The sequence below is a fragment of the Rhinolophus sinicus genome, linkage group LG10 (genome assembly GCF_036562045.2).
Source record: "Rhinolophus sinicus isolate RSC01 linkage group LG10, ASM3656204v1, whole genome shotgun sequence".
Lineage (NCBI taxonomy): Eukaryota > Metazoa > Chordata > Mammalia > Chiroptera > Rhinolophidae > Rhinolophus > Rhinolophus sinicus.
This window is the reverse complement of record NC_133759.1, coordinates 54,767,963-54,795,817: the sequence shown is the minus strand read 5'-3', so window position 1 is coordinate 54,795,817 and position 27,855 is coordinate 54,767,963. Positions and strand designations below refer to the sequence as shown.

At 41.0% G+C, this 27,855-nt stretch overlaps 1 protein-coding gene across 7 annotated transcripts in view; it reads left to right on the top strand.

Annotated features, from left to right (window-relative positions):
* Positions 1–27,855, top strand: part of FHIT (fragile histidine triad diadenosine triphosphatase) — a 1,368,446-nt gene that overhangs the window by 16,139 nt on the left and 1,324,452 nt on the right. For all 7 annotated transcript variants that reach the window (XM_019728377.2, XM_074313199.1, XM_019728375.2 and 4 more), the window contains exon 2: positions 15,319–15,366. The gene's annotated coding sequence lies outside the window, so the exon portion shown is untranslated. The remainder of the gene's footprint in view (positions 1–15,318; positions 15,367–27,855) is intronic.

Sequence of the window (27,855 nt, the reverse complement as noted above, 5' to 3'; positions counted from 1 at the left end):
TTCAGGGAGTCAGCGATGCGTGAGGGAGTAGAGATGAATGAGACACATTTTTGACGCTGAGATTTTAAAAAGTGGTGCTTTTTGTGTTCTTATTGCAAAAGTAATATGTGATCTTTATAGAAAATATATTTTACCCATAATCTCATGACCAAGACGTAATCATTGTCATTTTGGTGTTTATCCTTCTAGTTTAGTTATTAATGCCCCAAAAGTGGAATTATTCATTTATGTACTACCTCATAACTGGCCTTTTTAATCAGCATCCATCTCTGTGCCTACCATCTGGTAGATGCTTTTAAAATTCTACTGAAAAATGAATGATTTAAAAAATTACACTGTGAATATTTTTCTTTATCTTTGAGTGTTTTATGGTATAATTTTTAACAACTGCATACCACTCAATTGTTTGAATGTTCCATAATTTATTTGACTGATTTTCTATTAGTACACATGTATATTTTTTCAAAATTTTAATCGACAAACAATTCTGTAGTGAACATTGTGTGTGTGTGTGTGTGTGTGTGTGTGTACACAAGTCTCTCATTATTTCCTTGTGTAAATCCAGAAGTGGATTCACTGTGTCCAGGGAAATACCAGTTTTAAGGTCCTTGACGTATATCATCAAATTGCCCTCCTCAGACGTACCATTTTAAACTCATCAATGTGTGTTATTATAACCGTGTTTTAGTTTTTTATTTTCAATAGACTTCATTTTTTTTTTGAGTAGGTAATATATTTATCTTGTTTAAAAATCAAAACAATACAAAAAAGGTTTAAGTTGAAGTTTTGTTCCTGCTCCTGTCCCATTACCCCTATCTCTGCCCCCATTACCCTTACGTTAGTTACTTTTATTAATTTCTTTTGCGTATTTTCTGTGTTTCTAATGCATACTGGCAAATATGTATATAAGTTATTTTCCTTCCTTTCTTACAAAAAATGTAACGTACAACATACACTGTTCTGCACCTTACTTTATTTGGTTCAACTGCTGTGTAATGTTCTATTATGTGAATATTCCATAGTTTTATTTATCTGTTCTCCTCCCTTGCCTTATCTGAAACCTGTGTATTTTCAGCCAAACCAGACCCAAGTGAACCGTGATTTTCTGGCCCCGCAGCTGTGCCACTAATAGGAATAGGCACCTGTATCTTAATCTCCTAGACCTTCTGCCTGGCCTGCCAGACGTTTCGACTTTGCCTCCCAGGGTGTAGTTGGCAGTGTCTGCAATATTCTGAATCCAAGAAGGGAGGGAATTGCGAAGGTAGATTTATATTCTTTTGAAGACCCAGTGGCTTGTCCTTCTGCCCTACCTTCGATTGGGAGATATTTTCATGTTCTAGTTTGTGTAAAGAGCATCCCCTCCATTCTTATCCGAGGAATGGTGGCTCATATGAGAAATCATGTTCTGTGTACTTTTAAAGGAACTGAATGTTACACAGTGCCAGGTGCATTGCATTCTCCCTCAAAAGGCTCTAGGGAAGAAACCTTCCTTTTCCAGTTTCTGGTGGCTCTAGGCTATCTTTGGATTGCAGCCGCTTATCTATTTCTCTCACTTGGCCTTCTCTATCTCTTTTCCTCTTCTGTCTGTCTCAAATCTCCCTCTGCCTTTCTCTTATAAGGGACACTAGTCACTGCAGTAAGGTACACCTTGATAATCCAGGATGACCTTAGATTCTCAACTGCAGAATTAATTCTTAATTCTATCTGCAAATACCCGCTTTCTGAATCAGGTCACATTTGCAGGTTCCCGGGAAGGGAATTGACAGAGACATATCTTTTTGGGGGCCACTGGTAGATCCACTTCAGGCTTTGAGTTAGTGCTCTGATTCTAGAATCTGTGCTCCGCTCTTTTACGTCATAGCCTGTGAAGTGCCGCAGATAACGTCCATTTTCTCTTCCACATGACAATAAAAGACTGGGGCTTTCTTTCTTAGTGTTGTAGCTTCACTGCCTCGCACAGAGAAAGTGCTCAATAAAACAGAATGGCTCTGGTAATGATTGTATATATGAAGGCAGTTTCTGGTCTCTCATTACTTTTGTCCGGGCTGAATCTCCCTGGGTACTTCAATTGTTCCTTATGTGGAGTTCAGGACCATGCCCACCCCCCCTTCTCCCCCAGGCCCCTCTTTCTGGTTGCCTTCCTGTAGGTACTTTCTAATTTGCCCAGTCTTCCTCTTAAAATAAGCCTTCCACATTCAACTGTAGATAAGATCTAAGTAACAGGGTAGAATGGGATTATTAATTCTAATGGTTTGCATACTGTATTTCTTTAAAGTGGCCCTAGATTGTGTTCATTTTAGAGCCACTGCTAAAGTCATGGCTGGTATTTAGTAGCTAAAGACATTAAACACAAATTTTCCCCATAACTAGTATCCCTAGTCAGTCACTGAGTTTTTAGGACCAAATTCAGTCCTCAGTTATGCTAATGTTTTTTTTTGATTTTTGGATTCTGGGGATGGATTTTGAGTTTGGAAAAAAAGTAGTCCAAATATCACACTCTGGGGTTTAGTAGAAAGGACAAGCATACTCATGAATAAATCCAATTTCCCTTCTCTATTCCAATTTGTTGAACGCATGGGAAAAAGTTGTGTGCTGTAAGAGAGATGTATGATGATCCAAAACAATTTTCTGCAAGAACAAACCAGGATTTTCATGACCAAATATTAGAGAAGAGAACTTTTTTCTTCTTAATTTCCACTTGTTGTAGAATGGAGTTGGTAGTCTTTTTTTTTGGTAAATCACATTTACCAACTGTTGTGTTAATTTTCATGTACTTGTACCCTGAACAAATTTATGCTCTTGGTGTTGTATGTGCTGTAAGTTTCACTCTGTCAAAACATGTTTTTAAAAATAACCCATGGGTTTTAATCAGTACAGTCAGGATAATGACATTTTTTAAGAAGCAAAATCTACCTTAATATTTAGATCAGCAGGAAGATGTGGTTATGATTAACTTTTGTCCTTATGTGGCAAGATAGGATGGATGCATACCAATGCTCTTTAAAGTGCTTCTTTTAGTTCATTAATTTTTTAAACGAGGGGTTAAAACAAGGAACAGATAAGAACTCCCAGTGGTGGATTTCATGGCTTCATTTACTCCGTTGTACTTTGTACAGCGTCTCGAGGCTCTGGTTTCTTCTAAAGGGATCATTTGAAGAGTAGGACCCTCAGCTTGGTTCTCTTCTCCCTCACCTCTTATCTGGCTGCTAATTCTCCTTGAGGCCTTAACTTAAATATTGCTTCCACAGGGAAACTTATTCTGACCCATAAGACTTCATTAGTTCTAATAATTCCCCTTAGTATCTTGTACTTTATTTGCAGCTGTCATTACATCAGTTTTGATCGCCTTGTTAATGTTTGTCTTTTACCCCAGACTATAAACTTTATGAGGCAGGGGGACAGTGTCTGTTTTCAATACTCTACCTAGTTCAATGTCTGGTGCATAGTAAATGCTCAGGAAACTTTGTTAGAGGTTGAAAAGGTATTTAAGGGCTTACGGGAACAGTAATTGGAACAATATTTACATTTGTGTGTGTGCATATGTGTGTACGCTTGCTTCTACATGCTAAGAGCAGCGAGTCTCTCTCTCTCTCTCTCTCTTTCTCTTTTTGTTGCAGTGGGGTGGGGGTACCACTGCATCAAATTACTGAAGTAGAAAGAATAGTTGACATTCTGTTTTAAAGTGACCATTTATTTGACGCACTTCTTCTCTAGTAATGTCATCACAATTGTATCTCATTGCTGTGGATTCTTGGAGGCTGACAGGCGGAACAACTTGCTTCATCTCACAGCGCTCATCTGTCACACAGAACAGCTTGCAAATTCTTATTATGTGAATGAAATATGGAGAGAGAGAGATTTTTCTTCCTGGGCTATTGGGGTAATTGAAAGTAACCGTATCAGGGTCCAAGGGGGAAATGCAGGAAAATAGACTGCTTTTGTGAGGGGCAACTCATTGGCTCTCAGAACTGCAGGCGTCGAGGCAAGTGCAAAGGCTAGGGAAGTGTTTCCTGTTATCAAAAGGCCCGCGATTCCACCAGAACATTCTTTCAGTAAGGAGAATGCCTTGGTTCGTGTTATCACTCCTCAGCTGCCTGATGAGATGCCACCACTGCTGCCTTTGGAGGTGCGTCCCCGAGGACCCATGGCACAGGCTTTGTTTGTTCTTCAGCCGGGGAAGAAAAGTGTTTCCGGATTCCAGATCAATAAACTGTAGTAGAAAATTGGAAATGTCCGATGAAAAATCATTACCCAGAGAAATTCTACTGTTCCTGAGTTTTGAATCATAAGAAATAAATAACACTTGACTGCTCTAATAGTTTATATTTTACAAGCCTGGTGAAACAGAATATCAGATAAAACTGTATCAGTGACAATGCCTTCCAATGGTCAGTTTTGTAGGTATAAATTGAGCTTTATAGAATAGTCGAATGTTTTAGTTCGTAGGAAGCTTTTTACTTAACACTGGTCAAAAGTACTAATGTGACAGAAAGCAAGGGACAATTCAGCAGTAATTCAAGTCATGACTTTGTTGTATTTTAAGATAACTTTAAAATCACTTAGTTGAATAAAATTCTAAAGTACTGTAACTGCCAGTTTACTTTATCTAATTTATGAAGCAGAAGCAAAGGAATCAACAATAGCCCTCCATTTACCATTATTAGATTAGCTATTACTGAAACCGCAGAAAGTATATAACCCTTTACTTTGTGTTCACTTGAATTTGGTTATTAAGCTTTGATGGAACTTTCATTTAACCAAATGCCTTTGTTTACAACAATAAGCATGTTAAGTCTTTGTGTTTTGAATTTGATATGACCATTTTAGTCCATGCCTCCCACAAAGGCTTATTAAAGTTACAAATTTTATCCATTTGTGGTCTGTGAAACATTTTCAATTCAGTGCAGGTAGGGTCTTGTTTTTCTTCCTGACTTTAAGAAATATGTATCTTTTCTCTATAAGGCCTCTACTTTTTCAAGAATATAACCAGGCATTAACAAACATGAAAGAAACTACGTCTCATAGCAGCTCCACAAAAATTGATTTTTCAAAATTAAATAAGCATCTGGTGGGCTGAAAATGTTTTATACCTGATACTTAAGATATTTTGACTATTGCCAAAAGAAATCAATTCTTTCATGCTGTCTCCCTTGAGAACGCTGTCACATGCCACTGTGTTGTGTAGAGCACAGGCTCTGGAGGGAGGCAGGCTTGGATTTGCATTCCAGCTCTGCCACTTACCTGCCTGCAACCTTGGACCTCACCTCTAAGGGAGGTCAGTTATTTCTAACTGCCCTTTCTTCATAGTGTGTAATAGAGTTCATAATAGTACTTATCTCGTAGTATTATATAGCAGGGAATGCATATAAAGCCCTCAAAAATGATTGCTATTATAACTTTGTGTGTATGTATGTTCATACTGTGCACACAGATGAGGTCTGCAACGATGTTGCTAACTTTTTTTGACATCAGAAGGATTATTCATTATGAATTTACACCAACTGGACAAACAAGTTAACCAGGCTTACTATTTGGAAGTGCTGAAAAGGCTGCATGAGAAAGTTAGACGACTTGAACTTTTCACCAACAATTCATGGCTCTTGCATCATGACAACGTACCAGCTCACACAGCACTGTCTGTGAGGGAGTTTTTAGCCAGTAAACAAATAACTGTATTGGAATACCCTCCCTACTCACATGATCTAGCCCCCAGTGACTTCTTTCTTTACCCAAAGATAAAGGAAATATTGAAAGGAAGACATTTTGACAACATTCAGGACATCAAGGTAATACTACGACAGCTCTGATGGCCATTCCAGAAAGAGTTCCAAAATTGCTTTGAAGGGTGGACTAGGTGCTGGCATCAGTGCATAGCTTCCCAAGGGGAGCCCTTTGAAGGTGACCGTAGTGATATTCAGCAATGAGGTATGTAGCACTTTTTCTAGGATGAGTTCATGAACTTAATTGTCAGACCTCATATACATGTTTTTGAATTGAGTGAAACCTTATTGATTCTAAGTTCGGTTATAATAGTGGAAATGCTGGTATTCTTTCAGGACTTAATGTTTTAGTATCATGGCCATACCTAGAAATAACATGGAGCATAGTTACTACTTTGGACTATTAAGAGCCACAGCTTGAGGACCTATCACTCTAACAGTGGCTATTTTAATTGCTGAGATTGGAACGCATGAACCAAATTGATATTCCAAATAAGTCTTACTTTTAAAGAGGAACTTCGTTTAAATTATTTTGAATTGATATGAAAACAAAGATTGAGTGTTTTAGATATAGGAACCAGAAATAGATGTCCTTTCCAATAAGAAGGGCTCCTACTGACAGTTTGTTGTTAGTTTTCTCCTGACTGTTCCCCACATGTGTTAAGCTTCCCCCTAACTTCCGTGCTTTCTGTGCATTTTTCATTTTTATGTCTGTTCTTTACATCCACATTTTTGGGGTAGAGGAGTTAGGTTTGGAGAAATCCACACTCTCTCACCAGAACCTTTAGACCAGTAACCCATAGAGGAATGATAGGCAGTCAGGCTGGGTGAGCTGGTCTCTGACACTGGTTTCCAACAAATTTACTTGTTTCTTATGGGGATGAAGTTTTCCTCCTCATCTGTACTATATTCTGTTGGCTTGAATAATGAGTCACAGAAAAATGAATATTTCTTTAGCTGTGAATGTTTCAGCTGGCAGAAATGTTAGGCCCTTGGTGTTAGTACAATGCAAAGTCAGATAGCATTTAAAGACAGTCTCTGCATCAGCATCATATTGACAGTGCCACTCACTTGAGTCACGGATTGGGGACTTACTGGGAGGTACCATCTGGCAAAACACGGAAGGCCAGTCTTGTGCCAACTGAAAAAGTTGCATCACTTCCAACTCTTGTGTACTTTGCACATTATTGCATGCCTTGCAAAACGTTTATCACTTTTTAATTAGGAAGGGCTAAGGGATTTTTGTACCCCAAAGAAAATGTCAGCAGCCCAAAGATAGAAAAATTGTGCAGTGGACATAAGGGCAGTAGTGTTTAACTTTGAGCCCACACAGTTAAGGACAGTTTCATACTAGGATTTGTATTGGGGGACATGTGTCCTTGGTCTGTCAGGGTGGAATTGGGGGTCTGGTCTTTCTGTTATTCTGACAGTCCCCCAGTTTGTTTCTCTTGCAGCCAGGCCTTGAAAGCACATGCCAAGAGATCAACTCTGTTCTGCTTCTTGGCCTATCATGTAAACTGTGGCCTGTCATGTTCATTAAAATGAAAATTTGTTGAATGGAATTTTTCCGACTGGCAGAATAGTTTAAATGTCAGATGTTGTTAGGCCTGGATGTAAATATTATGTTTCTATTGTTAATTAATTGCAGTGCCTCCGTACCAGTGATCCAAAATCCAATTTAGTCTGCAATAAGCCCGTGGATAAGGGCCAGAGATAATGAATGCAGAAGGAAAAAATGTATTCAGAATTTCTATTGTATCTGTCAATGTCCTCTCAGAAAAATAGCAAATTTTGGTGTGTCACTGTACTTCAAGAGGTGCAAAACAGGACAGAACTAAGACTCATTGTATTTTGAAACCTCTCAGACGTTACTTACTATCACATCCATTTCACTGCTAGCCCTGAGTCGGTTCCAGCATCAAAATGGGACAGATGCTGCTGTCTGTCCTCCTTCTGTGATGTCCCCCACATTGCTGCCACTTCTGAGCCCACTGTTAGGGTCACAGCTCATTTCAGAGTCGTAGAACTGAGGTTTCTAGCCTGGAGTCCTCCTCATTTCTCTTTGCAGTGTTCATTTTCTTTCTTCCGTTTGCTGTCAATCCTTTCTTTTTCTTTAGATCCCTTGTTTTGGTCCCCAGGGTCAATAGTCTGTCTGTAAGTCTGCCACTGTTTGTTAAGATCATTTTGCTTCCAAAGTGAGCTGGTGGCTGAGTATCATTCAAAACAATGCTGCTAGAACTGTCTGTGTTAGAAAAGTGGGGCAGAAATCTTGTCCTAGGGCCCAGACCTCAAAAATGACTGTTGTTGCAAAGCCAGGAGCCAGCAGGCGTTTGTGGCCGCTATTCTCCACCAATATTTTGTTGAATACTTGCTGGGAGTAGGGCATCTTCTCTGGCCACGTCCCTGGGTTCCAAAGGCATGTGCATGTGCCAGGCAGAGAAGGACTAATTAAGACTTTGGATGGCAGGACTAATGTGGCCCAGTGGTCAGGGACCCTCATTTAATTCCTCGCATCCTGGACCATGCCAACCTCGTTCTGCCCCTGCGATTATGCCAACCGAGAAGCGGGGAAGGGAAGATGAACTTTGGTGTGCTCTGAGCTTTCCTGTCCAGCAGTGTCTGTCAGATTAAAAATGAGAGGGAAGGAGGCCAGGGACTCTTCCAGATGGAGAGTTCAGAGGAGGGCACAACCAGACTCCCTCCGCACAGTGACGTAGCTGGGCCAGCCGAGCATTCGGCCAGGAGCCAGGAGAGGCACAGGCTGCCGTCTGACCCTGCAGTGGAGTGGGGGCCTGGCTTGGGTGGAGCTCTTCCCACAGGCACACACGGGCCACAGGTGGAGGCAGAGCATTTGCCCCAAGGGCAGGGCAGTCTCATTGGAGTTCAGTCTGAACTCCTTTTAAGAATGTTTTCCCCAAGTCACGTGGGCAATGTGGAGTTGGTGTTCTCCGACCGCTCTGTGTTTTTCTTCAGAATGAGTCAGCCGTGTAAGAAAGGTGACCTCAGATAGGCTGCAAGCAGCAGTAACAGCAGTGGCCGTACATCCTGGACTCACTTGCGTGTGGACTGCAGTTCCAGGCAGCAGGGATCGCGTGATGACATAGCGCCCTGGTCCTCACTCTCCGTACCTCTTGGTAGCACAATTTTCTAACTGGTTTTCGCATTCATTGAAAAGTGCCGGGCGTGGGTGCTCCACGAACAGGATTTTATGTTTTTTAGACTCAGGCTATCTGAGGTCTATGTAATGATGGGATGATAACAAATGAGGTGAAACACCAACTATCTGGCTTGACCTTCCTTAAAAATTGATTATTTTAGCATTGCGTCTATACAACCTCAGTTGCTCTCTGAGATGACCCTCTTTTTCTCAAATTCAGGTTATATTAGAATTTGGGGAGGGTCTGTGCTGCTGGGAGCAGAGCTATTTGACTTGAAATGTCATCTCATTCTGAGAAAACATACCGGGGCCACGTTAGGGCATCCTGTGCAAATGCCATATTGTCAGAGTGTCTCCCCCTGGGATTAGATCGCCATGGTACTTCCCAGTCCCGTCTGGCTGGTCAGACAAAGCCACTGACCTCATAGTGAGGTCGCCAACTCGGCCGGGGTCATGCTCCTCGAGATGTCGCCAACTCGGCCAGGGTCATGCTCCTTGAGATTTCATGGAATTTGATTTGTCTCTAACTCTGTGAATTTTAAGATGCTAATTATTGGCTGATTGGTATTCTGCTCCTTAGATGTCACCTAATGAATTTTCAGAGCTCATGCTACTTGGCAAATTTACTTTACCAATGCCTGGCAAATATGACGGCATCGAACAGGTGTGGTGACAGTGTGCTGTGTTGTGGGTGCGTGGTTTTGGGTATGTGTTTGTATCTTTGGCCACAGAATGGTAGGCTTCCATAGAGAAAAATCTTTTCATCTTATGAAAGCCTAGATTACAAATAAGAACAGGAAAAAACAAGTACAAAAGTAAAAGTAAAACTACCCCTAGCTTAAGAATTCTGTCAGTTTCCAATTTTCATAATAATGCAAACTTATAATCCTTTATTAAGCCAGTTTTATTGAGTGTATGTTATATGCCAGAGGCTGTGGATTCAATAAGGAACAGTATAAATGTGGTCTGTATCTTTGTCATAATTACGGTCCAGTGGAAAGATTTTCACATACATTTTTGACAACATTGATCAGTTTTCCAGGTGAATAATAAAACTAAGAATTATTTTGATCACCTCTTCGAACTCTATATCTTAGAGTTTCACAAATTCTGAAAATACTCCATAAGAAATACATATAAAATGAAATAAAACTTGTAGGAATATATTTGAGAAGGGTCAGGTTTTTGGGGGTCTTTGCTGCTGTCTCTTGTGAGGGTTTAAATCAGGTGGTCGATTTTCAAATAATTCCTTGTGTTTAAAACATTCATTTATCATCAGGTAGTTTAACCAGGGCTATGTTTTCCAACTGCCTGGTTTTCACCGACATGTAGAAAAAAGGTCTAAGCATCTTCTCTTGGTTGAAAATTGGCTATCATTTGAAAGAATGTTGAAATAATTTGTCTGCAGTAACAGCTCACTGAACATAGCATAAGAACCAACAAGAGAGCTCAATTTATTCAGTGTCTTCATTCTAGTGTCTTGTCTTCATTCCTGCGTGAACAGACTCCTGTCCTACGTGTGTACATAATTGTTCAAGACTTAAGGTCAATAACCAACCCCTTCATGTGGCCATCAAGTCATGTGAGGGCTGCAGCATGCCACAGTGTCAGGGTTCCCTCCATTCATGGCAGTGTTGTCGGAGGGAAGGTGCAATTGGACGGTTCCCAGACATAGGGTTCAGTTGGGAGAGATGAATCGCAATCAAAAGAGGTTTCTATATTTGAGAAAGATGTTTGTTTAAATTCAGACTGGTTTGTAAGAGAGCTGCGGGCTGGATAATGGAGTGAGGGGCTTGGGGTTGGTCAAAGATTTTCTGGGTGGCTACCTTCTAAAAACCCACCAGGAAAAATTGGTTTGTTGTTCCCCTGTACTGCTCTGCTCCCATGTTTATGTCTTTTAGGACAGCCGAGGCCCAAACTATTTGGAGTCATTTAAATTTAATCTGTCTTGCAGGAGGTCATGGGAAGGTTATAAAGTATCTGCTCTAGAACAAAATGGGGGTAAGTTAGACATGAGGGGAGTGGAAAGTGGTATAATGAATGCATTGCAGCTGCAAGTGAAAATGTTTTCATGAGCTGTAGAAGTTAGGCCTTTGGATTTTCGGGCCAATGCAAACGTGGGAAAGAGAGGACTAGTTTGAATGGCTCTTCCTGACTTTTGTCCAGAGATATGTACTTTGGGCACTGGAACAAGAGTTCTCTGGTCCTGCATAGCCCTTACTTCAGGTACCTAACATACATACAAGGACAAATGTTCAGGCACTAGAGATGTACACAAAGACTGTAGAAGCCACGTGGACGTCATTTTTCACAGAGTCACTATTTGGTGCTGGTATAGAATCTGGGGCTCACAATGCATGGGCAGCGTGTGCTTGGTTTGAACCATAAAGGGCTTAGGTTTTGAGAGTGCAAACACTAATTAAGGTGGTAAAACATATACACAGGAGCAATTAATATAAGATAATAGTATACGTGCCTATCACAGGGCCTTATATGATTAGGGTAAGACCAAAGCTCTGAATAAGACCTGTCCCAACATCTACCTTTCCTTTTGGACTTTCTGGGAACTTTTAGTACCCTTTCTCACTCTTCTGCTCTCAGCCCCTTTGTCTCAACTGGATCTTCTCATCAGCTTGACATATACTCAGGTTCTGTTTACAAACTATACGAAGAAGCCCTCTGTCTGTCCTTTCTCCTCCCCCAGTTGCTCTTCTCTTTCCTCCCCTTCACACCCAGACATGTTTAGGATTGTCCTTATTCAGTCTTCATTTTAATGAGTTCCTCTTATTTCTCAACCAACTCCAAGCTGTATTCTGTCTCTATTAGTCCACAAAACAGTTCTCGTTGAGTTCCTCAATGACCTTCACATTGGGCATTTTTAGTGCTCATATCACTTGACCTTTTCGTGACACTTAAGGTTTTTGTTTTGCTGTTCTAAAAACTGTCCTGTCTCTTATATGGTATTCATCCTTCTCAACACAACTGTTACATGTTGAACTTCCTCAAGGATCAGTCCTACGCCTGCTTCTCTTCCTCCTTTGTACTATTAGTATCTCCCTGGACCTTCACATCCATACTCACAATGGAAGTTACTTCCTACTTGGAAGTAACTCACCAATTCAAAGCCCCTCTCTGAACTACAGACACACATGTCCAACTCTACCTGGACCTTTCTTTTAGATGTCGCTCAGGCATGTCAAGTTCAATGTATCTACAACCAAACTAGTGATCGTTGACTTTAGATGCGGACCCTCATGCAGTGATGTTCATTCCACAGCCTTGTTTAACCTCAACTCAGAAAGGGAAACTGTCATAAAGATTGTAATCTTCAAACATAGTTTTAAAATCTCATTTCATAATCGATATCTAACTTGAATGTACTGTGATCAGAGAGCTTTGTGTGCTGTTTTTTAAATAATTGTTGAGACTACCTTTGTGGCCTAATGTGTAGTCCATTTTAGCTTATGTTCCATGTGTACTTGTAAAGAATGCTGTGGCTGATTGCACTTTCCAAACGTTGTTGCACCAACACATGTATCATTCCCATGCGCTCTTCTTGCCATGTAACTGGCACTCCTCCCACTGAGAAATGGGATCTTTGTTCTCTTCCCTTAAATCTGGGTGGGGGTTTGTGACTGACCAGTGGAGTGCTGTATAAATGGTGTTAATGTGACTTCCAAGCCTACGTCATAAGGAATACAGCTTCTGCTTTGGCACTCTCTCTGGCAACTCTTGCGTTTGAGACGCAGCTACCATGTTGTGATGAGACCTACACGGAGAGGCCACGAGTAGGTATGTCGGCTGATAGCCCCAACTACGGTCTCAGCGAACCCTCAGTGACAACTGGCAGACAGTGGAGGGAATGACCTTCATATGATTCGGACCCGGCCTGCAGGTCTAGCTGAGGCCGCAGGCGTTGTAGCACACGGAGAAGCTAGCTCTTTGTACCCTGTCAGAATTCCTGTTCCGTAGAAACCATAAAAGATCATAAATTAGTATTTTTAAGTCATTAATTCTTGGGTATTTTGTTATATAGCAATAGATAGCCAATGCAAATTTCTGTTATATTATTGCTAACATCTATTTTGCTTAATATTAACTTATTTCCACCAGGTTTCTTTTAGTTCCTGTTTGCTTGGTGTATAGTTTTCTGTCTTTTCCTTTCAAACTCTCTTTATGTTTTAGATGTGTTTCTTATAAACATCACATAGCAAGGTTTAAAAAAAATCCATTTCTTCATGTCTTTCGTTCTAAAAAATTTATATTCGTTAGCTTTTGATATTGGTCTTCTCCCTTTATTTTGAGCTTGGCTATGTGTGTGTATATGTACATATATATATACATATATACATATATATGTATATATATATTTACAATTTTAAATCTATTATATGTATAAAATTTTAAATATATATTATGTATATAATTTGAAATATATATGTTTAAAATTTTGTTTAGCATTTCTGTGTGTTTGAAGTGGGAAGGGATATACAGTCTCTATGTCGTCAAACAATAAATTTTTCAGATTTTACAAAATGTAACATTACACTATTTAATCTTCCCCCAATTATGTCCTCCCCAACTCTATTGCAGTTCACATAACACAGGGGGAAGGAGAAACTTACGATGTTGTTGCATGGAGGGGCCTTATCTCCCTCATTAATATTCTGAGATTTACTTCACAGCCCAGAAGTCTGGCCTTACTCTTTGGTGGTCATGCATCAGTGATGATGGGTTCTATGGTAGGATAGGGGGATGTGGAGGCAAATAGCCCAGCAAGGGCTAAAGCAGTTGCTTAGGACATTGAAGGGGAGGGAAAACCATGGGGCGTTGGCCGTTCCCAACTACTATACCTTTACAAAATGTTAGGACGTAGCCAAGAATGAGGCACATTCCAATTATTTTTGACCATGGAGTCACCATATGAGTAATGGTGGACAGCTATAGAATCAGCCCCTTGAAACCTTAACTTATTTCTGTTGCTTAGCAACTCTGACTTACCACATCTCTTCTCATGTGTGTGGTCTGTACACAATATGTTTTGGTCACAGGGAGCTTAATTTAACATGTCAGGATTTGATATGAAATGCCAAGTGTGGCTTCCTCTGTTTTGTGAAGTTTCTCTCTACTGAGAGAAGGCTACATGCTACCTTGAGAAAGGGAGGTCCAACCTGTAAGCTTGCACATCTATACAGTAGTTCCCCCCTTATCCACATTTTCACTTTCTGTGGTTTCACTAACCTGAGGTCAACAGTGGCCTGAAAATATTAAATGGAAAGTTCCATAAATAAACAATTCATAAGTTTTCAATTGCACACCGTTTTGAGCAGTGTGATGACATCTTGTGCCATCCTGCCCGGGACGTGAGTCATCCCTTTGTCCAGCATCTCCACGCTGTAGACGCTCCTTGCCTGTTAGTCACTCAGTAGCCAGGTAGGTTGTCAGATTGGCTGTTGTCATCTTGGCAGTGTTTGTGTTCAAGTCGCCCTTCTTTTACTTAATAACAGCCCCAAAGCACAAGAGAGTGATGCTGGCATTTCAGATATGCTAAAGAGAAGCCAGATAGTCTTCCTTTAAGTTAAAAGATAAAAGTTCTCGACCTAATAAGGAAAGAAAAAAAAAATCATATGCTAGGTTTCTAACATCTACAGTAAGAATGCATCTTCTATTTGTGAAATTCTGAAGACAGAAGAAGAAATTTATGCTAGTTTGCTGAGAGAGAAAAACCACATTCATGTAACTTTTATCACAGTATATTGTTATAATTGTTCTATTTTATTAGTTATTTTTGTTATCCATTACTGTGCCTAAAATATAAATTAAACTGTGTCATGTTATGCATGTGTAGGGAAAAACATAGTACCTATAGGGTTCAGTACTATCTGCAGTGTCAGACATCCGTTGAGGGTCTTGGAACGTGCCCCCTATGGATAAGCATAAGGGCAGCTACTGCACTCACGGGACAAGTGCTGAGGTCTGGATTGGGAGGATCATGTGCCTCATACAAATGGAATAAGCTCCCCCAAGTAAAACTTTTGCAGGGAAATGGAAATAGAGTGTGCAAGAAAGATGACACTAAAAGAAATAAAATAAATGTTCGGTCAGATTGAGTATGTTGCATAACGTTTCATTTGATTTTCATCTCGCTACTTTATAAGCCATTCCTATTCTGTTGCGTTCACATCCCAAAAGATTTGACTGTAGATCTGGCCAGGTTTGTGTGATTCAATTCTGGGTAGACATGTGTGCCGTTTTCAGTTTATGACTGTATTTTTTACTGTCCTCTTGTGTGAGAGGCATGAGGCACAAGTTTTATCAATGGTTGATTTGGCTAGCACCACATACCACGGCATATGGAAATTCCACTTAGAGACATGGAGAGAAAACATTTGGTGTTTTATTCGCAGATAACTCAGTGCTTTCATTTTTATCTCTTTGTAGCTTTGAAGCTCAGCAAAGAAGGGAATCCATTGAGAATAGTGTGTAAAGGTAAGTGTATTTATTACATGGCCTTGACAAACATTGCCTTTACAACATTGATTTTTCTTCTATTCGGAGATTTAAAGACTAGGATTAAAGATATAGCTGACAGGACAACTTCCTTAACCATCTGCTTGCCCTCTCTCATAGGCAAAAGCGCTAAGCAATAGTTAGCAGAGAGCAGGAGGAAAGAAAATGATGTGCTGAGGGTACCCAAATTCAATTGTATGCCTGCTGACTTTTGCTTTCTTCTCAGCAGTTAAGATGTTCCGATGGTGCTAAGTTTACTAAGATTAATGCTAGATGGAAAAAGAATGCTGTTGTACCTCTTCTGGTCAATAGTTAAATAAAACCAGCTGGCCAGATAAAGCATTTAAGATAAAATGCAGAGTGGCATTTCAATTGTGTTGGATGAAATTTATCATGAAAGTCAGTTGGGCAGTCCCATGGAGGAGCTTGTTTTGTGGAAAGAAGAAAGCCAGCCTGTTTGGTGTAGCTAATTTCATTCCACCCCAGTCACTGTGGACCATAAGTGAGTTACAGGAAATGAACTTCCAAGTTCAAAGCAATGGGGAAAGTACCTACTCGGCCTCGTGTGAAACATTACAATGGAGTTGGTTTTTACATGGAAAAATGTAATTGTTTCCTTTTTGCTAGGTATATTTATACGCGTACCGCTGTACAGCTCTAACGCTGTACAGCATTGTTCTTTGATTCATTGTTTAATTTCTGTTCTGCATGAAGTATTTTAATTTAAAGAATTCATTCTGGGGAATTATAAGGCTGCGGTTTCATCAAGAGTCTTCGGTGGTCAGGGTGAAATATGCCATAATTATACCTTTGTTTTCATCATCAATTATGTTTTTGACAATTTTAGGTTCTTTTCTGTCATTTTTATTATAGCAATCATGACTGTGACCACTTTAGGTAAAGTTGAAAAGCCATTTTGATTTGCCTTATATTTTAAGTTATTCCTAACTTTATGACAAATCTACTTCTGGGGCTGAATTTTTAATGTTTATTTTGAGGGTGAAAAAGAAGTTTACAGGGAAATTGGAGAAAACCCCTTTTGAATAATCAAAACATGAGCTGTGAAAACACTGTTTTGAGAATTTGCTTTGGGCTGGCTAAGCTCTGTGCATGAAAGCTGGTTTGCTTAGGATTTTTCTGTAATGGTTGACCACTAGTGGAGAAAAAAACTATCTTAAGAAGTCGATAATTCTTATTTTCAGCCATATAACTTACATGTCTCTGGACCATCGAGCCACATCTTGAAATAAAGCAGTACTTGCAAGCTTTAGAAAGAAATTCTCATAAATTATTGGTATTAGTGGTGATGTAGCAATCTTCAGAACCTTGCAATCTTTACATGTAATTATGGTCCTCTCATTCCTCTTGGGGATGTTTTCACACCGGTACAGTCCATTTCCTCTATTCTCAATGAAAATCCTTTGCTATATTGGTATTCTGCTGCTAGACATGGAGTTAGCCCTGGTTTGGCTTTTATTAGCGATTGGACCATGGACACCTTATTTAACCCCTCTATGTCTCAGTTTCTTCATTTGTGAAATGGGGATAATAATATTGTTTTCTTAATAAGGTGGTTGTGGAGATTAAATGGTATTATGTGTCAAGGGTTTAGAACAGGTCTGGACCACAGTAAGTACTCAGTAGATGTTAGCTGCTGCTGCTGCACCTGTTGGTATTATTACTTCACCCTCAGCAGCAGCAGCTTTAGCATCCTTGTGAAGGTATTCATTACGTATTCTGAGAAGTCTATTCTTTTTGGAAGGTTCAGGATAATATTTCTGAAATAAGCATGTTGTTACTAAAGAAGCGCCAATTCTGCTTTGTCTTTAGGAATCAAATGGAAAGATAACTTTCAGGTAATATGAGAAGTGAGGTCTCTGGAAGTAAAAAGTTGTCAGGTTGAAGTTTTGTAGGCATCGGGGCAAACACTTTTTTTGGCTGTGTGTGGGCCATTACTAATTAATATACATCATCTTAAGAAAGTAGTGATCTGCTAGCTAATTAGATTCTTAAGGAATTATTGAAGAAAGCCCCCCCCCCCCTTTTTTTCCTGTCTTGTGTCTGTTTTCCTTTCCTAATAGCACCTTTATTTCCTTTCGAGGTTATTAGACTGGTGGAGCTGTAACAGGGGGCCTATTCAGGGGCCTACATTCAGCCTAGGGATGGGTGTATGACCCACAAGCTTGGTGAAGTGGCTGCTCCTTCTTTGGCATTGGAATCTTGAGCTAAGGGGTTCTCTTTTCTTGCAGTGGGCGTTCTGCCTGACGTACCTGCAGTGAGACCTCTGTAGCAGTTTCCATTTTCCAGCCTTCATGTCTGTCTCGGCCATTGATGGTCTCCAAGCCTTATTTGCCTTTCTGCCACGAACTCACTGAGCCTCCAATTTCTTTCCAGTAATCCTTAAGTTAGCCACTTGGTTTCTGTTTGCATCCATAGAACCTTAACTGGTGGAGTAGTTTAAACATTATAGAGCTGGATTTGGAATAAATGGGATGTGTTTGGAGGTTTACTATTAAAACACCATTCACCACTTTCTTCCATCATGTGTAAGTAGCCGAACGTTTTGCAGCAGATTACAAAAGGTACGGAGTTCTCAATTAGTATTTCAAAAATGGACTATTTTGCTGGACTCTACACTACTCCTGTGTTTGGTAAAAAGAAGTCGCTTTCGGCTGGTTCTCCAGTGTCTCAAAAAATGTATGTGTATGTGGGGGTAGCGTTGGGAATGAGAAGAGAAGCAGAGAGGTCACTCCTTCCAATTTCTGGGGCTCTGGTCTCTTTGTGGCATCGGGATTGTGAAGGGACTGTGGTTTCCTTCTTCTTACCCCAGCATCTCAAAACTTAACTCTTCAAATATTTTTCTACTTTTCTCTGAATTTTTATTCTCCTTTTGAACACTTTTCTCGTCCTACTGAACACTTTCTTTTCAATGGTGTGTCAAATGTGATTGAAAACTCAATGACTTCAGTCTCTGGTATTGCTTGTGGTTTTCTGAGAATGGAATGGGCAAGTTTGCTCTATTTCCCCTTGTGTCTTGTCTGCTGACTACTCCTGTGTTCTGTGCAGTGGCTAGAACAAAGCTGGTTAATGCTTTGTTTCTCAGGGACATCAATTTTGTACTATTGTTGTGAATAAATAGCACAGCCCCACTCTATGATGGGAAGAACCTTAGCTGAAGTGTTTGGAAACAGCCCTTCCACTTTGGGCTCCACTGCTTGTCAACTTTATGACTCTGAGTGACATATCTAACTTTTCTTAAGGCTTTGGGTTCCTCACCTGTGACATCAGGACAACGCTTGCCCTGTCTCCTGCATAGGGCTGTTCTGAGGATGGCGTAAAGATAATGTACCTAAAAGTGCTTAGCAAGTTGTAAAGTGCTGCATCACATCAATGTATTATTATTAATTGTTACTGTCATTATGCCACATATATTTATTAAACCGATTGAAAAACCAAGGGCTTGTTTTATGAGGCTGAGTAGGAAAAGGAGGTAAATCACAAAACAAAAATAGAAACAAAACTCTTCGTACTGTGCTACTGCTGCATGTTTTTTATTGGTGCCTCCTGCCGCTCTCTCTGAAAGGCCCTGTGCTCCAGGGCTAACTTTGTGGTCGTCATTTCCTGCAACCCCTTGCTCTCCAGCTTTCCGTTGGATTAGCCAATGCAAGGCACTGGGCGAAAATCGGAGAATTCGAGGTTAGAATGTTATTCCCTCCCTTTCTTGCAGCACTAGTGGTTGTCGGGCTGTATTCCTCGAAGGGAGCCCACAGTTCCTGTTGGGAGCTTCTCTTCTGCAGCTCCAGCTCTTTCCACCATCTGGTAATTGTTACTTCCCTTTCTCCTTTAAGTCTGAGGTGGCAATGGTTTTATTTTTGCTAAGTTCAGGGTACTGGACTGTCCCTTCTTGGTTTCCCTTAATCTTGCCCACATCCTTCATGAAATCCACCTCAATTACCCCAGGTGAAAGTGCTGTCTCTTTCCTGCTGTGACCTTAATTACACAAAGGAACTTCTTTCTTTGTATTTCTTTCTGCCATCCTCAATTCAAATCAATTCAATGCAATTCAGTTCAATTCAACAAATATCTTTTTAGGATTTACAGCGTGCCAGGGACGTAGTGTTTATTGTACACTTTCAAGAACTGGACATTTTGGTGGTACAGTTGGGGGGATTAAGTCAATCAGTTCTTTAAAAAGCAAGTTTTGATAAGTGGAAAAGCTTTACATTAATCCTAGTATATAAAACATCTAATATTATACATGTTATGAATGGTTTTTAAAAATTCATTTTTATTTTTATCAAAGCAATGTATCTATGTTATTTGAATAAATCAGCACTAAAAAGCAAAAAATGAGAAACCTGATACCTTCCCCCTCCTTCTACCTTTCTCGCTCTCTTCTGAGCCCTCCCCCAGAATTGGCATCTTTCAACTCTTGTGTTTATTTCTAAATAATGTGCTTATACTGTTTTTTTCCCTGATATATCAATTTTAGCAATAGCTCTTTGAAACTCCTCACTCCTACCACTTTTGGTCCTCAGAGTCTAACATAATCATTTCACAATTTTTGTTTAAATCAATATGTAATATTTACACCTGGTTGGTAATTTTTTTTTCTTTTTTTTTTTTTAGCATATGACTTTTTGTCTTCCTTGGAATTAACTAATATGCTTTTATAAGTTCACTTACTTTCCTAAGCATCTACCTTTAGAGGTAGATAGTAATAGCATTTCCATTTTGTAGATGTGGAAATTGAGGCTTAAGGCTAAATAGTTTGTCCAGCCATACAGCTAATAAGTGTTAGAATTGGGGTTAGACTCCAGCCAATCTGTCTACAAAGCCTGCATTCCTAGTCATGACATTTATAAACACTGTCACTTCAGTTGTTATCTTCACGGCTACATTAAAAAAAAAAAAAAAAGAAAAGGGAAAAACCAAACCAAAACAGAACTTGAGTGCTAGCTTCAGACTTTCAAAATCAGTAGATATGAGGTGGGGACCAAGAATCTGTATTTTCAAAAGCTCCACAGGAGATACCGTTGATCAGCAGGGTTTGAAAACTTATATTCTGTATCCTACCATTACCATAATTGTCATGGTTACCATCATCCTCCCCACCGCCTCCATCAGTAGCCGAGTAGAAATCGTGGTATCCTTTAGAGCAGTGGCTTTTTGGTGTTCTGGGTGAGCTTGCCCTGGTGGGTGACACAGGTAATGATTTATCTGGCCATTTTTAAGTTTGGCGAGTGCTTTGGGAGGACCTGTGTCCCATAGAAGTGGACAAAGTTATTTCTTTATTTTTCCCCAGCTCAGCTGGTCGTCACTTGATCTGGTATAAAAGCACTGAGACCCTGGGCCATGAGCTGCTTTCTCTGAAAGTGCGGCCCTGAAGGCCCATTGTTCTCCCGTCTTACATGTGTTCTAACCAGGAAAAACGTGACGGCACATGGGTAGCCCTGGCAGTGGGTGCAAACCTCAGACGTCCTCTTACCGCAAGTGTCTGTATATGTTGTGGTTATTTTCTATCTTACGTGTCCTGAATGCTCTTCAAAAAATAAATAAATAAGAAACGAGAACATTGTCCCTGTACTTAACCCTGACCTTAAAGGGACTCATTTTTTTCCTGAAAGTCCTCTAAAATGACATCTAGGGGGAATACAAGTAAAAGAGAAACTTTGATGTCTTTGTTCTATTTGGTTTCCATCCTCCCCTCTCCCACAAGGCTTGTGACTGGCATTTCTTGTTTGTCTGGCAGGAGAGATGCAGTAAAATTTGGCCTGGGCTTTTCTCATCCCTAGGTGTGAAATTATTTCAGAACTGTAATAATAATACTTTGCATTTCTCTAGTCCATTTACTTGAAGATCTAAAAGTGTTCCTTTGGTGTTAATACAGCTTCCCAGCACCCTCTGAAGTCGGTAAGGATTATTAGAGATTTCCTCCAAGAACATTTTCACATCATATCCCATTTGTGAGTTGGAAATGCTTTTGTATTATTTGGGAATCTTAGTTAGGTAAAGTGCCATGCATATGGGGCACTTCTTTGTATTCAGTCTTCATTAATTCCCAGCACATTGAGCGAAATACTATCACTTCTCATGAATGGGTGTGACATTATTTAGAGAGAATTAAAATAAAAGCATTCTGTTATTGCCTTTTATTTGAATGTTTTGAAAATATTCAGTAATGTTCCCAGCTATGGCACTGTCTCTGTAACAGTTAATTTTCCTTTTCTAAGGTAGCAGGACTTGCAAGAATATATTGAATAATTAGCGGGAACTTGGCCCAGTAAGTGTGGTATCTTTGGGAACTCATGTCATGTCAAGCCAGTTAAAAATATAAACTGAGTTTAAATTCAGATTTAAAGGTTTACTTTTCAAAAATTGTTTTGAATGTTGCATGAATGAATTTTAATTATGCATGCATACATGATTTTGTATATTATATATTATACATGAATATAAATATATACATTTATTACGTGAATATAAATATATACATTTTTTTCCCCCCTAAATATTGGGAAGTCCTATGTTAGTGGCATTTGAGCTTTCTGCTCACTTAGTGTCATTGGTCAGAAGTGCTGCAGGTCTGCCATAGCACAGAACATTCAGGAAAAGGCGCTGTGAGCCTTAGTCCATGCTGGACATCCTGAGAGGCTCCTTGCCCTTGCAGTATTAGATGGCCCTGCTGTGTCTGCAAAGGAAGATGAGATCTTCTTTTGTGCCTTTAAGACCCCAATATTCATTTTCCCAGCATCCCCTCACCATCCCCATCAAAAGTCCTGTCACCTCTCTAGAGGTCTGCCAGGGAGCAGGGTACCAGCCTACACTAGCTTAAGGAACTGGAAAACCTCCAGCTTCTCCCCGATATCAGGAAAGCCCAGTTCCACCTAAACAAGATCAAAGGAAATAAAACAGTTTAAAAAAAGACAAAGCAACCCAAACTTGTCTTCTCTCTCTCTCTCTCCTTTCTGCTGGTATCTAGCACATGCCCTTCCATGAATTTAGGCTTTTGAAAGAAAAACCCTTAGTGAAGGCCAGATTTGGTGGAGTTAGAGATTGCCTTCTAGTATTTTCTGCTTCTGGGCATGCCCCTGAAACACAGAGAATGAGAACTCTGTGGACGTTCTTGAGATAAGAAATTGAAAAATAGACACAGAAGGGATAACAAAAGGAAAAATCGGTATTTTTAAATTATGCCGCCCCCAACTCTCCAGAGACAAGGTTTTGCATCAGCATTCTTAGGGTGCGATGTGACTTTCATGATGGAGAGAGTGTCAGATGGTCACTTGGTTAATTCTTTTCCTGGCATCTCAGTTGTCTAACTTTTCGAGAAAAATTCACGTAAGACCCAGCATCTGAAGATTTGGAGGAATGTGGACAGAATTATGAATCTCTGCACCATTTTCTCCTGAGTCTATTGCTCAAAGGCAGTCACATAAATTTGCTGCTAATTATGTGAAGATAGATTTATCGGTGAAGATGGTTTTGGCTGCAAATAATCAAAATGTCAATTCAAAATGGTTTAAACAATAAGGGAATTAAAAACAAAAAGCTTCCCACCCTTGCTGTGTCTATGTGCTGAGTCCCATGGATGTCATGATTGATGGGAAGGCATTACAGAACCCTGGCTCTGAATGTCTGGAATCAAACCTCAATCCACTTTTCCCGGGTGCCAAGCAACTGGTGACTTACCAGGGTGCCTTTGATGGTTGTCACTGTGCAGCAGGGAGAGGATTTTGAACTCTATGCTGTTGACAGATTGCTAAGCATTGTCAATTATTTTGTGAATTTCTTTACCACCTTACATTTGGACACAAAATGAAACCCGTCAGAATAAGGAAAATGAATTATGTTAAAGAATGAGACATCCTGAGGGGGGCAGCTATAGGTTTTGTTAGTATAGTGGCTCAACAATGCCATTAAAGTTTCCAATTCTTGCTCTTTTCTTCTGTCATCTTCAGTGTGTTGACATGGTCCGCAGACTGGCTGCCTTCATGGTTCTAAGGTGGCTGCTTCATTTTGGGGATCCATCTGCACATATGGTAACCTTCTTTGGCATGAGAGGATGTCTGTTCTCGTGTGTCCCTTTTTATAAGCAAGGGACCTTTCCTGTAATGCTTCTAGCAGGCTTCTCCGCAGGTTCCCTTTGGCTGATTGCAACCACACTCTCTTTCCTATATCAGACAATGGCACATGGGGTGGGATTAATTTAATTGGCTTAGATTGGTGCTCTTCAGTCTAAGTTTGTTCTTGTCATGGTACACATAGAAAATGGTAACATTTCATCAGCACATTAAGTAAATAGAAGAGGCTGCTCACAGCTAGAGGTGGCTGGTGTGTGTGTGTGTGTGTGTGTGTGTGTAATGGGGGGGTTGGCGGGGGGCCTTGTCTGCCCTGGGCCTGTCCCTGCCTGGCTGCCTTAGGGGCTAACGGGATGGATATCTGAGCGGCTATAACCCACTCACTGGTTTGAACTAATCAGAGTTTATCCCTGAGCTGCAATAATCTCACATCCCTGGACACACGGTTTTGTGGAGGGAGGACATCACAGTAAAACTGGGGTTTTCCCAGCAAGGCAGAAGAGGGGATGGCTGTTGGATGGGCCGTCAGCCATGCCTGCGGGGTGGATGTTTCTTGTCTTTGCGTATATACCTAATGTCCTTCTTTGAATCATTAATTCCTTATGGAAGAAGGACCAGTTCTTGCAAATTTTAAGTGCTCAGTGATTATTTGTGTATTGAATAAATGGGTATGTATTCACGTACTTGACTAACTGATACATTCAACACCATTGACCACCTGTAATACGCTAGGGACATGCTGTGCGAAGTGCAGGAAACGTGGGCCCTGCTGGTGGTTTTACACTCAAAGGAGGGAGCCAGATGAAAACTATTAAACAGGCAATAAATACATATGTAAGTAAAAGTTATGTTAAGTCCTATTCAGGAAACAATAGGAGGCAAAACAGAGCAAACCTCCTCACGGTCCACACAACAGGAGGGCTGCTTTGAGTTAATGATATTTTAGCTGAGATCAGAAGGAAGGACAAGGGGCTTGGGGAATCAGCCATAGCCATGTGGAGTGGGGAATGAGGGTTCCTCATTGTGACCCTTGTAACTATATCTTAGGAATCATTTGCTTTTAAGAAACAAACATCAACAGATGGGGCACTTACTGTAAGGCCACAGGGCAGCTTACAGGCATACACCTCTGAGATACTGTGGGTTTGATTCCAGACCACAGCAATAAAGTATCACAATAAAGCCAGTTGTAATCTTTTTGCTGGTGGAGGGTATTGCCTCCCCTTTGTGGAAAAAAAAATAAATAACGCAGCATCTATGAAGCATAATAAAATGAGGTGTGCCTGTACTGATATGAAGGCAGGTTGGACCCAGAAAGTCCTGAGGCATTGGACCGGGAAGTGGTTGGCCCTCAAGAGCTAACGGGAGCAGGGCCCATAAATGGATAAACATGTCCACTCCGCAGTGTCTGTCTGTGTCTCCATCCTAAAGCGCAGCAACTGCCTCGGGAGTGGCACAACCTCTCACCACGCTTCTCCCTGCTTTCTGCTCTGCCCTGCACAGCCGCGTCCGCCTCAGCTGCCCCTGCAAGGGGTCCTTGGAGACTCACAAGAATTACCACACTCCGAGTCCTCTTCCCTGAGGGAAAGTCTCTGGATTGCTTGATGTAGGGCTGGTCCCCACTCCTGCTGGAATGAGCTGTGGCCTGGGCACAGGGTCCACCTGGCTGTTGCCTTCTAAATTCTACTTAATCCTGCCCGGCAGGATTGGGAGAGCTTCTCTGAGAAGGTGGGCAATAGGGCAGGTGGATGGATTAACACCCTTGTTAAATGCTTTCTCAGGGTCTCCAAGTTTAGTAACACTGGTAGGGTCCCAATGATGTAAATAACTTAGTCACTAGTTATTTAGCTGAGTACTGTAGGGCACTGCATACAGCAGGCACTGAAGTAGTTAGTGACGGTACTGATAAGTTGAATGTGAGATATGTGGTAGTGCTTCCTCAAAGGTGCGGGTCAATTATACTATTTTAATGGCAATCCTTCCTTGTTTAGCACATGAAAAACCTTTCCATAAATACCAGCCTGTCTCTTTAAATCACTTTATAATTACTTGGATTACAAAAGTAAGCATTTGCATTTTAGGATATTTGGGAAATGAATCCACAAAAGAGAAGAAAACAGAAGTTGCTCATAATCCTACTGCCTGGAGATGACCTCCTATGGCATTTCAGGGTATTTTTTTCCAGTCAGTTCTCTATGTAGATACATTTGTTTTTAAAAAAATTGGTACATACTGCTTTTCCATTTAACATAAAAATGCTTCTACCACGTCATCATTAAGGGCTGCGCTGTATTCCGTCATGTGGGTACAGCATATAGAAGTGGGTGTACAGGTTTGGAAAGTCCATCTGCTGGCCGTGGTCCTCGGGCTGGGATGGATTGGAATGCTGACCCATAGCGCTGCCCATATTGCCGGTGACTGTGGAAGCTGGTCAGAAATTAAGTTTGTGTGATAATGATCACTCGGGTCCCCTGGGCCACTACTTTCCTAAGGATAATTTGCATGAAGCTCATTTACTGCTTTGCAAGGAGCATGGCTCAGTTTGAGCATCCCTGTAAGGAAAATAATCAGCGTCCCCCTCAGGGTTCCAGGAAGCTTTCTCGCAGCTCGGGTCAGGGTGGCCCCTGCAGACTGCACTTGCTTCTTCTGATAAAGCTAATGCAAGCATGCCAAATTGCTTTGCTCCGGCTTAACCCTACTCCAGAATGAATCCATAAGCGCTACAAAAGCAAAGCTTAGGAACATATGCTACGCAGAACTCAGAAAGCATCCTGCCTACTTAATCTTTTTCCTACTTCAGGGGGAAAAAAAAGTCTATTTATACTTGAACTTGAACTGAGAATTGAGGGATCACAAAAATGAAGATTGGACGCCATGCTAGAAATCCACAGTGTGTTTTCTCATTTCCCTTAGAGCCACGGGTTGATTTTTCAGTACAGCTGTGTCAGTGGGAAAATGTGCCCGCCCTTTCTAGAGTTCTTAGATTCACTCCCGATGCTGTGACTGTGTCTAAATGCTGTTTGAGGAACTGCAAGTTCCCCTTGTTTAAACAGTGTTCATCATGCGTTCTGAGGACTGAAGCCATCTCTTCAGGTTATTGTCGCCCCTTCCCTGTGTGAGTCTCTGTCTATATGACTGCAGATGGCCTTGGGCACTTCTCCCCTTGGTGTTCCTGGAGAGTCTTCCTCAGAGAGGTGAATGGAATCACAATGGACGCGCAGGAGCTGAGTCAGGGAGGTGCCCTGACACTTAGAATGCCTGCCGGTCTTTCTGGTTCCCGATGATTCCCCTGCAAAAGCATCCATCTTTTCCCTTGCTGACCTCTTTGCTAGCAAACCCCCACAGAAGCTGTTCGGGCAAGGCTTCTGACGCTGAGGCACCTCAGGGTTTTGCTCCGCTCTGCTGGCTGTGGGCCTCCCCACACTGGAGCCCTGGAGGACTCTAGCAGGTCCACTTCAGTCTCCCTCCATCTCACGGAACTGAATGTGATTTTCTTACCCATGTCTTGTTTAATGTGTGTCTGTTTCTTCCGGCTGTCTTGGATTAGGGGACTCCGGGGCCATTGGTTTGACACCAAAGGCACGATCTGTGAATAGCCAGTCATAATGAATAACTGTAAACATGATTAGATGCCTGCCTGGAGGGGGTGTTAGCCGAGAGGTGTGTGAATCTGCTTGGAGGGGCAACAGCTGAGATGTCAGAGTAGTTTACCATTTCCTGGGTAGAGGCACTGGGAGAGTGTTTTCTGTCTGAAAAATATTACAAGCATCAGATCCTCACCTTTCCTTCCTGTGGCTGCAGGTTCTCATCCTACTGATTTAGAAATGAGGGAATCGCTATTGGTATTACAAGGACAGGAGATTCAAAGTGAGAAGTGAAAAAGCAGGGGACTTCAAAATAGGATTGAATTGTGGTCATCATCAACCCAGGAGACATTTGTTAAGATGCATCTATGAATGCACGTGATTCTGGGACTGTTCATGCCAATGGGACCTGCTAACCGGCTCCATTTTCTCTGCAAGCATTAAAAACTCTGATACTGGCAAACAGGGAAGATATCAGGACACGTATCAAGATAGCAGGAATGACAGCATGTGGGACCATTATGCCGTTGATATTTATTGTGGTATTGTGACTTGGTCCAAAAGGCATCCAGCATCTTTAGCTTATGATGTATCCAGGTCATGTGGTAGTCACTTTGTTTGAATTCTCTCATTCAATCTTTATCACATTTTATGGGGCAGATATTATTCTTCAGAATTTAACAGTTGAGGGAATAAAAGTTCAGAGAGGTTAAGTAACTTGACCAAGATTGCACCGTTTGTAAGAAGGAGGTACTTTAAAAGAGGGAGTGCAGCATATTTGTGCAGCTAGGGCAAGGGAAGGA